The sequence below is a fragment of the Pseudorca crassidens genome, chromosome 17, assembly GCF_039906515.1.
Source record: "Pseudorca crassidens isolate mPseCra1 chromosome 17, mPseCra1.hap1, whole genome shotgun sequence".
Classification (NCBI taxonomy): domain Eukaryota; kingdom Metazoa; phylum Chordata; class Mammalia; order Artiodactyla; family Delphinidae; genus Pseudorca; species Pseudorca crassidens.
In genome coordinates, this window is record NC_090312.1 from 47,802,675 (window position 1) to 47,818,081 (window position 15,407).

The 15,407-nt window shown below is 38.4% G+C and overlaps 1 long non-coding RNA gene and 1 pseudogene across 1 annotated transcript; both read left to right on the forward strand.

Moving 5' to 3' along the window:
• The window catches only part of LOC137210198 (UDP-N-acetylglucosamine--peptide N-acetylglucosaminyltransferase 110 kDa subunit-like), a 151,066-nt pseudogene that overhangs the window by 39,674 nt on the left and 95,985 nt on the right, over positions 1-15,407 (forward strand).
• LOC137210733 (uncharacterized) lies at positions 4,674-7,129 on the forward strand. The gene is made up of 2 exons (XR_010936682.1): positions 4,674-5,974; positions 6,443-7,129. It is a non-coding gene; the product is annotated as an uncharacterized lncRNA (long non-coding RNA).

Below are 15,407 nucleotides of genomic sequence, written 5' to 3' on the forward strand. Positions count from 1 at the left end.
GCCCATTAAATAATCAATCATAGAACTGTCAGAATTAAATATAAAGTGAAATTAAAATACTGGAGTCACTTGGAGGGTTTAGCAGCTCCACCAGAAAATACTGGGCATGGATTTAAAAGAGGCTGCATGGGACTTGCTCTTGTCCAACTTCTTTCTCAAGAAGTATCTGAAATAAGCCTAAATTCAGAGTTAATCAGACTGGCCTGCTTTCTCAGGTGGACTGGAATTCATTGCTCTTTCCCCTCAACTCCGATGTCAGTGGCACTTTCCGGAGATGAGGTGGACTTCTCTGCCTACTGCAGAAGCTCAGTTCCCCCCAGGTCCACTCCCTGTCTGAATCCCACACTTGAGGCCAGATGCCAGCCTTCCCAGAACATTCGTGGCCTCCTTTCAGTTTTTGACCTGCTCAGATTGAGTCCCTCTAGACTCTTTCTGGAAACCTGATCTTCAACCCCTTTCCCTGACCTCGATGGTTACCTGCCTACTTTAGGCCTCAGGTGCTTTAGCTATAAAATGATATAGTTGCCCTTAATTCTAAACTCTTCTTTCTAAAGCGCTACAATGTGGTGGCTCCTTGAAAATGTTTCTCTTTGCTGGTTTTAATTTTGTAGAGAATTAAAACCCCAGCCACTCTAAAAGACAGTAAGTTACATTGGATAAGGAAAGTGTGCTTTTGTAGTTAGATTAACAGGGATGGAAGACGACTTAGTATGTTTTAAGATACTCATGATCCGTTCTCGTGAGAGTCGGGGAAGAAGGGGAAGAGAGTTAATAAAATACCAAACAATTGTGACAAATTAAGTTCACCAAGAGGTAGGTGATTAGTTACTACTTGAAAAAGCCACACAAATCCAATCCAAGTTTTCCTTTAGTTTTCTAAGAAGGATCCCAGTGAACTGAGTCCCATGTTCAGTAACTCCACGTTCAATGGCTTAGTCTTTAAAAACTGTTATGTTGCTGGAAGAATATTGCCCATCAGTCCTAATTGATGTTTAGCTATCACGCACATTTGAAATAAATTTATTACTTTGCCTGATCTCAGTGTAATACATTCCAAAGGGGCAAAGAGCACACGAAAAGTTATGGAGTCTCCATCTTCTACACTAAAGTGTGCAATAAATTACATATTATTTGGCCATGAAATTCACAAGCCATAGAAACCACGCCATTAGCAATGTATACAGTGGTAAACAGCAGGTAATGAGAATGATATAAAACCAAACAGACTGTGTAGGTGGCACTGCTGCCAATAAAGCAATTATTAAATGCATTCATATGCATCTACGCTAGGTAAGCTCTTTAGGGCAATTGCTATGAGTTCTACATACCTGTCAGGATATTATATATAGCCCAGTTTCTATGCCCTTTATTCAAAGATGCTGAGAAAGGGTTACTCTGGGTAAATTCAGACCTTTCCTCAATATAGAATTTGGTCAACATGCATTCTGAACAGCAAAATTTCACAGTATTTTCCTACACTAATTGCCACCTCAGCAAATGCAGGATTAAGTATAATGGATTATAAGGAGTTAGAAAGGAAAGATGGAAGAAAAGAAGGAAGGTAGAAAAAAGGTGGATATGGAGTACTTCAACATTTATGTAGAGTGGACCTAAAACTAACCTGAGGTTTCCCTGAATTATTAGCATATGCTATAGAAACTTAAATGAAAAAATTAAAAAACCCAGCAAGGGAAACTCAAAGATTCTTTGCTTTTTCACTTTACTGCATATACACGTCCATCTTAAACAATCTATATGCTTATATCCAACACGAGAGCATTGTTTTGCAAGGCTATTTGGGTTCTATCAGCATGTAAAGGTCGGACAACTCAACTTTAGCAGAGTCAGCTTTCAGGTGAATAATTGTTTCTTTCAGGTTGCGAGCATTTGAATTCTCCAGAAATGTTTCCCAAAACATGAAAATTAAAAGAGTCCTAGGACAGCGTCCTTTAGAAGTTTTATAGTATCAAGGTTTTTGGAGGAGGAGTATCCTTGTCCATTATCAACACAATGATTCCAAGCAGATCAATTTATGCTGAGAATTATTATATAACAGAACCCACTTCACATCCATTATACTGACAATGATCTTCCTTACTTCAACCTTGTGCTTCTTATAAAGTTGAAAATACTGAGCCAAGAACAGACAGTGACAATGCCAGAGACTCAGATGTACCTATAGGTGCCTTCAGACAACATCAGCCACCCAGGCTAAAGTCCTGGTTTAAAACATCCCAACATGAATGAATCTCAAAAACCATATGCTGAGCAAGTGAAGCCAGATCAAAAGGGCACCCACTGTATTATTCAACTTACATGAAATTGTAAACTGGGCAAAAGTCATCTCTAAAGATCAAAAACAGATCCGTGGTTGCCTTGGGGTGGGAGATGGGGATACTTTTGCAAAAGCCTGGGAGGAAACTTTCTAGGGTTTTAGAATTGTTATCTATCTTTATGGGGGTGGTAGTTATACAAATGTATACGTTAATTAAAAGTCACTGAGCCGTTGACTAAAAATGTCTGCATTTTATTGTATGTAAATGATACCTTAATAAGGTTGATTACAAAATGAACCAACACCAAAACAAAGCAGAAGAAAAACCTCTCAAGACCTCAAAGGAAATACACTGTTTTCTTCCAGGGTACCAGATTGGAAATGAGGCATTGGTCTGTTCTACCCTCAGATTATCCCTAGGATTATCTAGTCTATTTTAAAGCACTAGAGTCCCCTATCAGGAAAACTCACCCCATGTTTAATTACTTTGATTTCTTCTGTGCCTCTTCTCCCAACACAGTGAAGCCATTCACGGAAGAAAAACCAGCTTTTTCCAACTTTGCATCACCATATATTCTTTGCAAAGCTATTATTTATAGAATAAAATTTGGCTACACTTTGTAAAAATTTAGCTTCTTGAGCCTTACAAATCTTAACAGTTAACCTATTGCCTCCACTGGAATTTGGAAAAAAAATTATTTTGAAAATGAATAGCTGAGAATTGACATTTTTGCTTTTTGTGATTTTCTCTTCCCCTAAGAGAGAAGTGAGTAGGAATGAGAAACACATACATAAAGAAAAAAAATTATCTTGTTGCCTTTGCATGGTTATAATTTATAGGAGGCCCTTTTCAACAATAATCTATTATCAGAATCAATAAAATACAATCTCCATGAAGGCCAGGCCAGGATATTTGTCTCTTTTTCAGCAGATTGCAATACAAAACACATTCATGGATATGCTTCTTGATGATCTTTGTAATACTGTAACAGTTGACCATTTCCTCATGCCTCTTCACCTTAACTTAAACCTGGTTTTTCACTGATGACCTCACAGTTCCTTCTCTATCACTTGGTTGTGGGCCTCTTTTCCAACTCCAACTCCAACTCGCATTTCACTCTGGAACCAAAGGAAGACTCACACCTTCCTGCTTTTTAGTGATACCTCAAGGTCATTTCCATATTGTGATCACCCTGAAGAATAGCCAGACAATTGTTATTTCAGAGCCATCTGACAGTTTGTAGCTCTAAAAATTAACTAAGGACCAAATTTGTCAAAAATATCCTAGTTTAAGATTTTGGTAATACAGCAACAGTAATCCCGAAGTCACTTATGACAATCAGTGTGGGAAGCACCCTCCTTCAGGAAGATCCTTTGCCATACAATACTCTTTCCCTGCCAGGTAATAAGGAAGCACGGCTGAGGAAAGTAACCTTTTGTGAAAAGAAATACTTGGCTTTGAGAAGGCTTGCAGTTCATATCTTTTTCTTGAATTAGATTCCCCATTAATTACTTTATCCACAAAGAGGTAATTATCAGAGTTATGTAAGCAATTAAGGAGATGCTACTCCACATTCTTTCAGCTTGTTGACCTTTCTCACTTTATTTCATGTGGCCATCTGAAACATCAGTGATTTACATGCCTTTCTTTTTTTTTAAACAGATTTCTGTGTGTGTGTGTCCCCATGATGAAAACATCATTAAAGTAAAATATCATGAATAGACTCTTAAGAAGCAGAGTCTACTGAAAGTCCTGGAAAATATGAAAGCACTAATATTCATGGACAGCTCTACACTCTGAAAGTTACTCCAAATGTTGTTGATCTCTCTTTTGTCTAGGAGTTTTTCAAATTTTCTACCATGATCATTTGTTAGTTTTATAATTACATAATAAAGGCATTACATCATACAATCTTTTGTTATCCATTGCAGTTTTAAAACTATTCCTTTCCTTGTCCTCAGCAGATATGTCATAGATTATTAGTACACAAGCAAAGACTTTCAACGTAACAGTACTTTATAGTGAGAAGAACTATACTGAGCTATCTCTATCCTAAGACAATGCACTAGGAAAGCACTAGGAATTCTTAAGCACTAGGAATACCGAGACGATCAAGGGGCAAGTTCCTTGCCTTCGAATATACATGATCATTATAGCAAATGCTTAAATAGCACTTAGTATGTAACTCACCACAGCAGTCTTATTATCCTTCTTTTTAATAGGTGAGCAGAGGAAGCCACAGGGAAGTCATAGGGTAAAGCCAGAATTTGAACCTAGGTAGACTAGTACACTCTCCACGGCTTTAACTACTACATTAAAAAATATATATATATATATATATATATGTTACATATATATATATATATTTTAAAAAAAAACCTCCAAGTATTGCAAAGTTAAAAACACTTATCTACCAAAACTCAAAAAGCAGCACACAAACTTGCATAGAAAATAAACATGTAAAAGTTCATAAATAAACCACAATATAACCTGCTCCACATAATATACTGACTGCAGTGTCCTGGGCCTCTCCCATCCTTAGGTAGCTGGAAATTACAACAAAATAATACTTTTCACCTTTGGAAGCCACACCATCTCTCATACCAACCAACCAATTACTTCCTTAGAGAGAATAGGAAATTAACCTGAATATCATAAAAAAATATATATATATAGCATTACTGATGTAGAATCTTTGTTTAAAGACAATAATTTCAATAGCAGAGGGAACGTTACCATTGCAGGCTTCAGATAACCTCTATATTTCTCAGATTTCATGCTAAATCATAAAATGCCATATTGTGTCTGAAGCTATTTTTTCAATAGTCCATTTTCTTAAATGGACTAGCAATGCCGTAAATACTGAGGAACATTTTGGCTCCCAAATCCTAAAGCCATTCTGATTATGCCTGGGTGATCATGGGGACGTCATCGGAACTACCAGAGGACTGGCTGAAATACCAGTGTTCTGGCCAGCTTACAAATCAGAAATTATACAGAATCCAATTTTATTTTTTTGTTAAGTAATTCCTATGAGGCTTTTGGGATGTCAATGTAAAGTCCTTTCATGTGTAATCTTTATCCATTAGATAGGGAACAATGCCAATCCCCGTCGTAAATACTTTCACAACCTGACACTGAAAATCCACTGTAGGGCATAGGACCTGCAAATAGGATATGAATCACACACATGCACTCATTCAGACAATCCACTAATATTCATTTTTAAGTCTACTATATGCCAATAATGTACCGGCCTCTCAGATGCCAAACCATGCTAAATGCTGAAACAGACATACTCAGTTCGGGCCCTCCTGGAACTTACTACCTACAGAACTGCCTTCATTGTAAATGGTCAGGTCTCAGCCAATGCTATTATCATCAGCAGGTGACCAAAGGATAGAGCTTGCTTTCTAAACAAGCTCCACACTCTTTGCTTTCAACATTTTTGTTTTCCTTCAAGGCACATAATCCAGTGGTCAGTTTCTCCCAGTTAGTGAGGTTTGGGGAAAAGGTACCCAGTGAACAATTCCTTGTGGCCTCACTCTTTCCTCACACTCTCCTCTGTGCTTTTGAGCTAAAGAGACCTGGATTAAAGTCACTTGCTCTAACGTTATTATTTTAAAATACGGCTGCTCCTGCTTTGAGGATTTCCACTGGACCAACACAGCAGCAAAGCAGCACTGAATCAGAAGCAGGTAAATTTCAAAATGACAGCTCTAAACATATCCACTCTCCTTTTGTTCTCCTCCTATCCCTTTGCTCTGAACACCTCTGCCCTGAGGCTTTGCCTTTACCCTTCTCTGATTACTGCTCCAAAAGGGTTTCCAAGAGCGGGGAGTATTTTATGGTTTCATTTGCTCCCAAGTCCTTGGTGGAAAAGGATGCTTGCTTCCTGATTCTTACTAATTCCACACTCACATCATCAACACAAAAACCATCATAAAAAAAAATTTCCTCAGCTTCATATTTCTTCTGGGCCAACACTGAAAGAATATTTTCAAAGAAACACTATCCTCTCTCCTTTGCTCTTCTGAGTTTCACGTTCTTACCTCCAGTCTCATTTTCAACCCTTATTACGGGATGCATCACAAAAACAGAAGAAAGTTCTTTGTGCTTTCCTGTACCAGCTAATTATTCTAATTTGTTTTGTCTCTACCGAACAGAATGCGAAATCAACACAAAGGCTGATTATGCGACCTCTTCCAAGGGAATGGTCTGAGAGTTGTCTATTTACTAATGAAGCTCAGTGTGTATTAAGGTTTGACTGAAGCAATCATCAGGAATTTTCATCCCTTAAATTAGTCTTTTCTACCAGATGCACATCTTTCATTTCGGATAATATAACTTTTAAGTTCAGGATACAACTGGACAAAAGAAAAAAAGGTAACCAACACAACATTTGCAGTAATAACACAGTAAGAGCTCTCATCCTTCCCTGAGGAATTCAGCCTACTTTATGGACACAATTTAGTACAAACTCATAAGAAAGCTAACAAAGCCCCAAACCACTTCACAAGAGCGTAGAGAGGTAAAGGTCAGAAATTATTACTGCCAGACCCAGCAGACAATGACACCTACCGGAAAGAGCACAGGACAGGAAAACCTGGAAGCCTGTGTTCCAGTTTCGGTTATTCCTGTAAGCACTAGTACGATCTGAGTGAACTCAGCCTGCCTTGCTTTTTCCGTTTATAAAAACCTACATCATCCTCTCAGTAGAATGAAATGCCACATCTGAAAAGTTGCAGATCTCTTTAGGAAAGAAAAAAGCTCATGCTTTCCAACCAAAATGGAATAATTCAGTCAATGGAGACTTAATAAAAATCTGCCATAAAGCAATTGTTTACTTGAAATCTATCTTTTGTGGTATATTTATTGGGGTAAGGAGTGTAAGCAAATCATAATTAGAGTTACCGATTATTCCAGAAATCAAGGTCATTGAGTTCAGATTCCAACTTTGACCCTGACCCAGGCTTACAGAGATGTAAGATGTCCCAATACCTCATATCCACCATACATGGGAGAAACAAGGTATGCAGACAGATCCTCTTATAAATATCCCATATGTAGTGGTTTTAATACAGGGTCTCAGATTCATTGCCATTCTTCGCATCCAGATGTGGGCATTTTCCTTTGAATTTAGGCAGGCTTTCCATGGCTTCAAACAATAGAGCAGGGGTCAGTAAACTATGGCTGGTGGGCCAAGTCTAGGCCTCTACCAGCTTTTATAAATGAAGCTTTATTGGAACACAGCCATGTTCCTTAGTATATGTATTGTTTGTGTCTGTTTTCACATCACAGCAGCAGAGCTAAGTAGTTGCAAAAGAGACTGTATGGCTTGTAAAGCCTAAAATATTGACTGTCTGACACTTTATGGAAAAAGGTCTCCAACGCCTGCAATAGTATATAATGAAAGTGATGCTATGTAACATCTAAGACTAGGTCATAAAAGGTCATGCAGCTTTTGCATGATTCTCGTGGAATGCTTCAACCCTGGACACTCATTCTCTTGGAATACTCTATCTTGAATCCTAACTACCACGTTATGAGAAGTCCAAGCCACCTGGGCAGCCATCTATAGGCACTCCAGTCAACAGTCCTTGTTGGGCCCAGTCTTCAAGGGCCAGACATGTGAATTAAAATTATCTAGATGATTCCAGCCCCAGCCATCTGAATCCTCATGAGCTGAGGTTCCAGACATCAGTCATGGAGTAGAGACAAGCCATCTCCTCTGTGTACTGTTTGAATTGCTGACCCACAGAATCTGGGCACATATTAAAATTTTTGTTTATTTCACCACTAAGTTTGGACTTCTATATTATGTAGCAATAGATAACTATAGCACTGTGTCTGTACACAGGATATCTACATTTCACAGAGCGCAGATTTTTAGATGTGAATGTTGACTGCTCAATTTCTAAGAAGAACGTATACACACACATAGGTACAAAATGTTTATGTATATGTAAATATTAGACCTATATAATAAACTAATCTATATTATCCATAAAATGAGGGGGCCTTGATAATGGCTAACATTATTTTTCGGTATTTATTGTGTTCCAAGAACTGATAAATTCTTGCATTGTATGAATTTTCTCTTTCACCCTCATAGCAACTCCCTGAGAGAAGTAATGGTATCTCTATTTTATAGATGAGAAAACTGAGGCAAAAACAGATAACATGCTCAAGAGTACTCAACAAGTAAATTTTAGAGTCAAGATTTGAACCCAGGTTCTCAAGTTTTAGATCCCTTACTCATACTCACCAAGCTATATACTGAGGAAGGGGATGAAAGCGGACGCCATTACCTCATGCTCAAGAAGTTAGACAGAAACTTAGCAGGTATGGTTGAAAGAAGACAGGACTTGGGGTCGTAAGTCCAGAGCCTGAGTTATGAGATGAATTCTCCTTTCATCTAGATATAGGTTTGTTTTTAGAAAATGAAGAAGATCACTGCATATTTTGATTGTTAATTTCTGTACTTAATGATTACCAAAAAATGGAACTTTACCAGGGAGCTATTTTGCAATGACATAAATTATTGATTCAAACTCAAACCTTTATTATAAATTATTGATTCAAAATCAAATCTTTATTAAGTCTCCCTTGCATCAGAAGTTTTTCCCACTCTTCATTTCTTTGAAACCCTTTCCTGTCTACTCTTGGCCAAAGCTTGAAGCCTAATTTAACACTTGGAAATAAAATAATGAAATAGTCATAACACAGCAATTCCAATGCCTACTGAAATGGAAGCTCTAAATAATTTTTCAGATAATTTAGGAAATTAAAAATATTTACATCATAGATGCAAAGACAGAAGTTACTTGTGTAATAAATGGTGAGACAAAAAGTTTCTGGTCAAGTAGATTTGTTTATATATGATCACTAATCTGAGTTCTACCCCTGTGCTAAAACCCAGTGACAGGTTGCATACAGCTTCTAAAGGGATAGTTCAGTGCATTGGGTAAAATTCATGCCATAAAATGTGGTATTAGTAGTAGTACTAGAAGACAGAGTGACTGTCTTCTTTGGGACATAGATGAAGACCCCAAGATAGACAATATCAAGGACAAATTATGTAGAATAAGATATTATCTCAGTCCTTGGAACATGTCATCCAGAATAGAACAAGAAGTAGATTTATTATCAAGTACATGAAGCCAGAGACAGTAAGCAATGAGTGGTAGTTGGTTAAAATAGACAGGTTTTAGAAGCAGAGGCATGGATGTAGAAAACAAACTTAGGGTTACCAGGGGATTGTGGCAGGGAGGCTAAATTGGGAGATTGGGACTGAAATATACACACTACTATACATGAAATAGATAACTAGTAAGAACCTGCTCTTCTTATTAGGCCAGGGAACTCCATTCAGTACTCTGTAATGGGCTATTTGGAAAAGACTCCAAAAAAAAAAAATAAAAGTGCGGCTTCCCTGGTGGCACAGTGGTTGAGAGGCTGCCTGCTGATGCAGGGGACACGGGTTCGTGCCCCGGTCCGCGAAGATCCCACATGCCGCGGAGCGGCTGGGCCCGTGAGCCATGGCCGCTGAGCCTGCGCGTCTGGAGCCTGTGCTCCACAACGGGAAAGGCCACAACAGTGAGAGGCCCGCATACTGAAAAAAGAAAAAAAAAAAGTGGATATATGTACATGTATAACTGATTCACTTTGCTGTACACCTGAAACTAACACAACACTGTACATCAACTATACTCCAATAAAAATTGTTTAAAAAAAACAGGTTTTAAGAACCATAGTCAGGGAGCAGTGTGGATTGGAAAGACCTGGCAAGAAATATTTCTGCATCCTCAGACGGTGCTCCCCAAGCTGGCTATTGCAAGGGTGAGCATTTAAGAGATCTTTGACCTAAGGAGGACGTGAGATTAACAATCTATCCCAATGTGCATGAATTATTCTCCTCAGTGCTATCAGAAATCAGATGGCATCCTAGAGCAGGGGTCAGCAGATCTTTTTTGTAAAGGGTCAGATAGTAAATATTTTGGATTTTCTGTACCATACGTCTCCATTGCAACTGCCCATCTGCTGCTGTAGCACAGAAACAGCCATGCACAATACGTTAATGAATGAGTGCGGCTGGGTTCAAGCAAAACGTTATGTACAAAACCAGGAGTCAAGCGAGATCTGATCAGTGGGCCAGAGTGTGCGGACGCCAGTTCTGGGTCAGTGTTCACGGCTGAATGAGTCATGAGGCCTTAAGTTCCAGTTCTCATTGTACTACTTTCTACCTGGGTGAACTTGGGTTCGTCCTTTTATTTATATGGGCCACTGTATTAGTCAAGGTTCTCCAGAAAAACAGAACCAACAGCATGTGTATACAATGTGCCCATATATACTGACAGATATAGATCTAGATATCGATATTGATACCTAGATCTATATCCATATCTATATAAAGACAGAGAAAGAGAGAGAGATTTTAAACAACTGGTTCACACAATAATAGAGGCTTGGTAAATTCAAAATCTGCAGGTTAGGCTGTCTAGAGACTCTCGGAAGAGTTGCAGTTCAATTTCTGTAAGTCTTCTGGCAGAATTCCTTTTTGCGACAGGGAGGTCAGTCTTTATTAAGAGCTTCACCTGATTGGATGAGGCCCATGCATATTATGGAGGATAACCTGCTTTACTCAAAGTCCACCACAAATTTAATTATGAATTTCATCCAAAAACACCATCACAGGGACTACCCTGGTGGCACAGTGGTTAAGAATCCGCCTGCCAATGCAGGGGACACGGGTTTGAGCCCTGGTCTGGGAAGATCTCACATGCCGTGGAGCAACTAAGCCCATGCACCACAGCTACTGAGCCCGTGCACCTAGCGCCCATGCTCTGCAACAAGAGAAGCCACTGCAATGAGAAGCCCGCACACCCCAACAAAGAGTAGCCCTCGCTTGCTGCAAATAGAGAGAGCCCACGTGCAGCAACGAAGACCCAATGCAGCCAAAAATATAAATAAATAAAACATAAAAATTTAAAAAAACACAAAAACACCATCACAGAAATATCCAGAATATTTGACCAAATAACTGGGCATGGTGGCCCAGACAAATTGACATGGAAAATTCACCACCTAAGCCATAGTTTTGTCACCTGTTACTGAGAAATATGACTTATCTGAACTATTTTGATACCTAGAAGATACCTTCTAGAGGTAACACCCTCAGTATTTTACATGGTAGGCAATAGAGAGAATGAGCCCATTTGCCCAGTCATATGACACCTAAAGGATAAAATTCTGTCTTCTCTCTCCAACCCACAAGGATGAATGCCAAAAATACATCACTTATATCTGCTTTAGCTAACATAGGATAGGTCTGGAACAGACCTATGCTCCCAGTAAGTCTCATGAAATGCTGTTTCATTAAGGAGAGACTTTACTTGCTAAGATTAGAAGCAAAAGAGGGTGGTGGATGAAAAACTGCCCAAGGATATAAGCTCATGCAAGGAAGCAGGAGAGAGAATGGGTATCCGAAGATGTGCGCTCTGAGCCAACACTAATTCCACAGCATCAGGTTATAATTCAGGGAGCCCAACCGCTGGGTTTTTTTTCCCCTTCTTTTCCCCCAAAGAGGGACAAGCATACTGACAAAGGAAGAGCATCAGTCACCACAGATAAATTGCTTTTTAGAGGTGATCTCGCAAATGATTTGGCTCAGTGTAGACTATGATTTGGCCCCCAAACCATAAGCTAGAGCATTTCATTCCAGGTCCCTCCTCAAATATCCATGAAAGGTAAAACTTTGGCATCAAGTAGGTCTTGAAATCTCCCCAGGTGATTATAATATGCAACCAGGGCTGAGAATCTGGAGATGTAGAGCAAATTTAAATTGAACTTTAGTTAAACAGTAAAACAAGCTCTGACTCTACTGGCTGGAGCTAGACAAGGGATATGGATTTAGTGGGATGAGAAGATAAAGGACACCAGGGAGTAAATCAAATGCTTTACACCTGTGCTTAGCTAATTGCTACTCAGATAATTCAGACACTCTTACAGCACCTGAACCCTGAAATGCCTTAGTTCTGTTTAAAAAAAAGTAACTCTTCAAGTAACTGAACTCTGAGAATCATGCCAATCATAAAGAAAAAGAAGAAATCTTATTTTTTGAATTAGTTGATTTCATATATACTGTTTCACTTTCATGATATTAACTAGTTATCTTTCTTTCCATTTTATGTTTGAGGAAAGTAAGGCTTTAAAGTCTCAGTAATTTTCTCAAGGTCACTTGTTAAGGGTGTGGTAGGCAGCATAATGGCTCCTAAAAATGCCCTCACCCTAATCCCTAGAACCCAATAATATGTTACCTTACATGGTAAAGAGGACTTTGCAGATATGACTGAAGTTATAGGCCTTGAGATAGAAAGATTATCCTGGATTACCTCATGGAACAAATCTAATTGCATGAGTCCTTCAAAGCAGAAAATCATTCCCAACTGTAGAAAGAGAAAGAGAGAGATGTCCTAATAGAAGCAGAATCAGAGAGATGCAACATTTTGGGTTTTGTAGGTGGAGAAAGGGGACTCTGAGTCAAGGACTACAAGTGACCGCTGGAAGCGGATAAAGTCCAGGGAAGAGAAACACCCCTAAGAGCCTCCAGAAAAGAATGTACCTCTGCCAACACTTTTTTTTCTTTTTTAACCATCTTTATTGGAGTATAATTGCTTTACAATGGCGTGTTCGTTTCTGCTTCATAACAAAGTGAATCAGCTATACATATACATATATCCCCATATCTCCTCCCTCTTGCATCTCCCTCCCACCCTCCCTTCCCTATCCCACACATCTAGGTGGACACAAAGCATAGAGCTGATCTCCCTGTGCTTTGTGGCTGCTTCCCACTAGCTAGCTCTTTTACATTTGGTAGTGTATATATGTCCATGCCACTCTCTCACTTCATCCCAGATTACCCTTCCCCGTCCCTGTGTCCTCAAGTCCACTCTCTATGGCTGTGTCTTTATTCCTGCCCTGCCCCTAAGTTCTTCATGACCATTTTTTCTTGTTTTTTAGATTCCATATATATGTGTTAGCATATGGTATTTGTTTTTCTCTTTCTGACTTACTTCACTCTGTATGACAGTCTCTAGGTCGATCCACCTCACTACAAATAACTCAATTTCATTTCTTTTTATGGCTGAGTAATATTCCATTGTATATATGTGCCACATCTTTATCCATTCATCTGTCGATCCTGCCAACACTTTTACTTTACTCAATTGAGACCAATGTCAGACTTGTAAGGTAATAAATTTACGTTGCTTTGAGTCACTAAATTTGGGATAATTTAAATAAAAGCAATAAAAAAAATACAGAGGTCCTACAAGAGCCAGGCTATGTATTTATACTTAAGTATTTCTGAAATGAATTTAACCTTGTGATTGACAGCAGCAGCAGCAGCAGCTTCCAAGGGATCCCACCACACACCTGAGGCAAAAGGAGCCTAATACAAAGCAGTGACAGCAGCAGGTCACTGCCCCACACTTGGGGTAGAGGGGGACTTGATCTACTGTAGCAGCAGCATAGCCTGAATGGGAACCCATCCTCCTGTGGCACTAGTCCCATCAACATTAGTCTAATCTGCTAGCATCTGCTGTGCCAACAGGCCCAACATATACAAACCCTCCAACTCAGTAGCATTAAGTGAGCCAGGCTCAGTGTTTCCTGAAACTCATATCCAGTTGCACTGGAAATCCAAGATATCACCTACTGTTATGAAAACATAAACAATAACAGAAGACTGGGAACTTCAGAAAGAAAAGGGGAACAATGGAATGGGTGAAAACAAATGGGGTAAATATAAGAGACTATCATTAGCCTCATGAGTTTCTTAAATTCTATATGATGGTCAAAGCAAAAATGATGACAACCATCTGATGGGGCTCTCAATGTAGAGAAAGGAAATACTACAGAAAATCATACTTTAAAACTGGGGAATATTAAGAGACCTAAATGGAAGTAAAATTTTGAAACTTCACTTGAAGTAAAGAAACACTGATTCCAGTAGGCTATGGTAAGTTACACATGTATACTGTAATGCCAAAAGCAACCACTAAGAAAACTATACAAACAGTATACACAAATGATTATAAATGAATTAAATTAAAATGGACTTATTAAAAAATGTTTAAGTAACCCACAGGAGGAAAAATAAGGGAAACACAGGATTGAGAAACTAAGGTAAAAGACAAAACAAAAAATAACATGGTAGACCAAATCTTTGACATGGCAATAATTACATTACCGGAAAATGATCTAAATAACCAAGTCAAAGACAGAGATTGGAAGAGTAGATTAAAAAATCACAAGCATGATCCAACTATATACTGTCTATAAGAAGCTTACTTTCAACATCATGATATAGGTAGTTCAAAGTAAAAGGATGAAAATGATATATCATGTGAACATTAATCAGAAAAAGCAGGAATGGCTATATTAATATCAGATAAAGTAGACGTCAGAGCAAAGGAAATTATTAGGGGCAAAGAGGGTCATTACATAAAGATAACAGGAATAATCCACCTAGATGACCTAGTGATACTAAATGTGTGTGCACCAAACAACAGAACTTCAAAATGCATGAAGCAAACACTGAAAAAGGTAAAAGGAGAAAGTTTTAAATCCACAATTATTATTTGAGACTTCAACACAGCAATTTATACAACTACCAGAGAGAAAAATCAGCAAGGATATGGAAGAACTGAAAACATCATCAATCAACAGGATATAACTGACATTTAAAGAACACACTCAGTAAGAGCAGAATACATATTGAAGTGTCCATGGAACATTCACTCATATACCATATACTGGGCGATAAAAAAACATTAGCAGATTTAAAAGAATTAAAATCACAGAGAGTATGTTCTCTAGCCATAATGGAATCAGACTAGAAATCAATAAGAGAAAGACAACAGGAAAATCTTCAATCACATGAAAACTAAACATCACACTTCCAAATAACTCATGGGTAAAAAAGACAGCATCAAGGAAAAAATTTTTAAATGCATAGAATAAAAGAAAATGGAGATATAACAGATCAAAGTTTGCGGAATGAAGTGAAAGCAATGCTGAAAGGGAAGTTTATAGCACTAAATTGGGAAAGAAAATATTTCAAAGCAA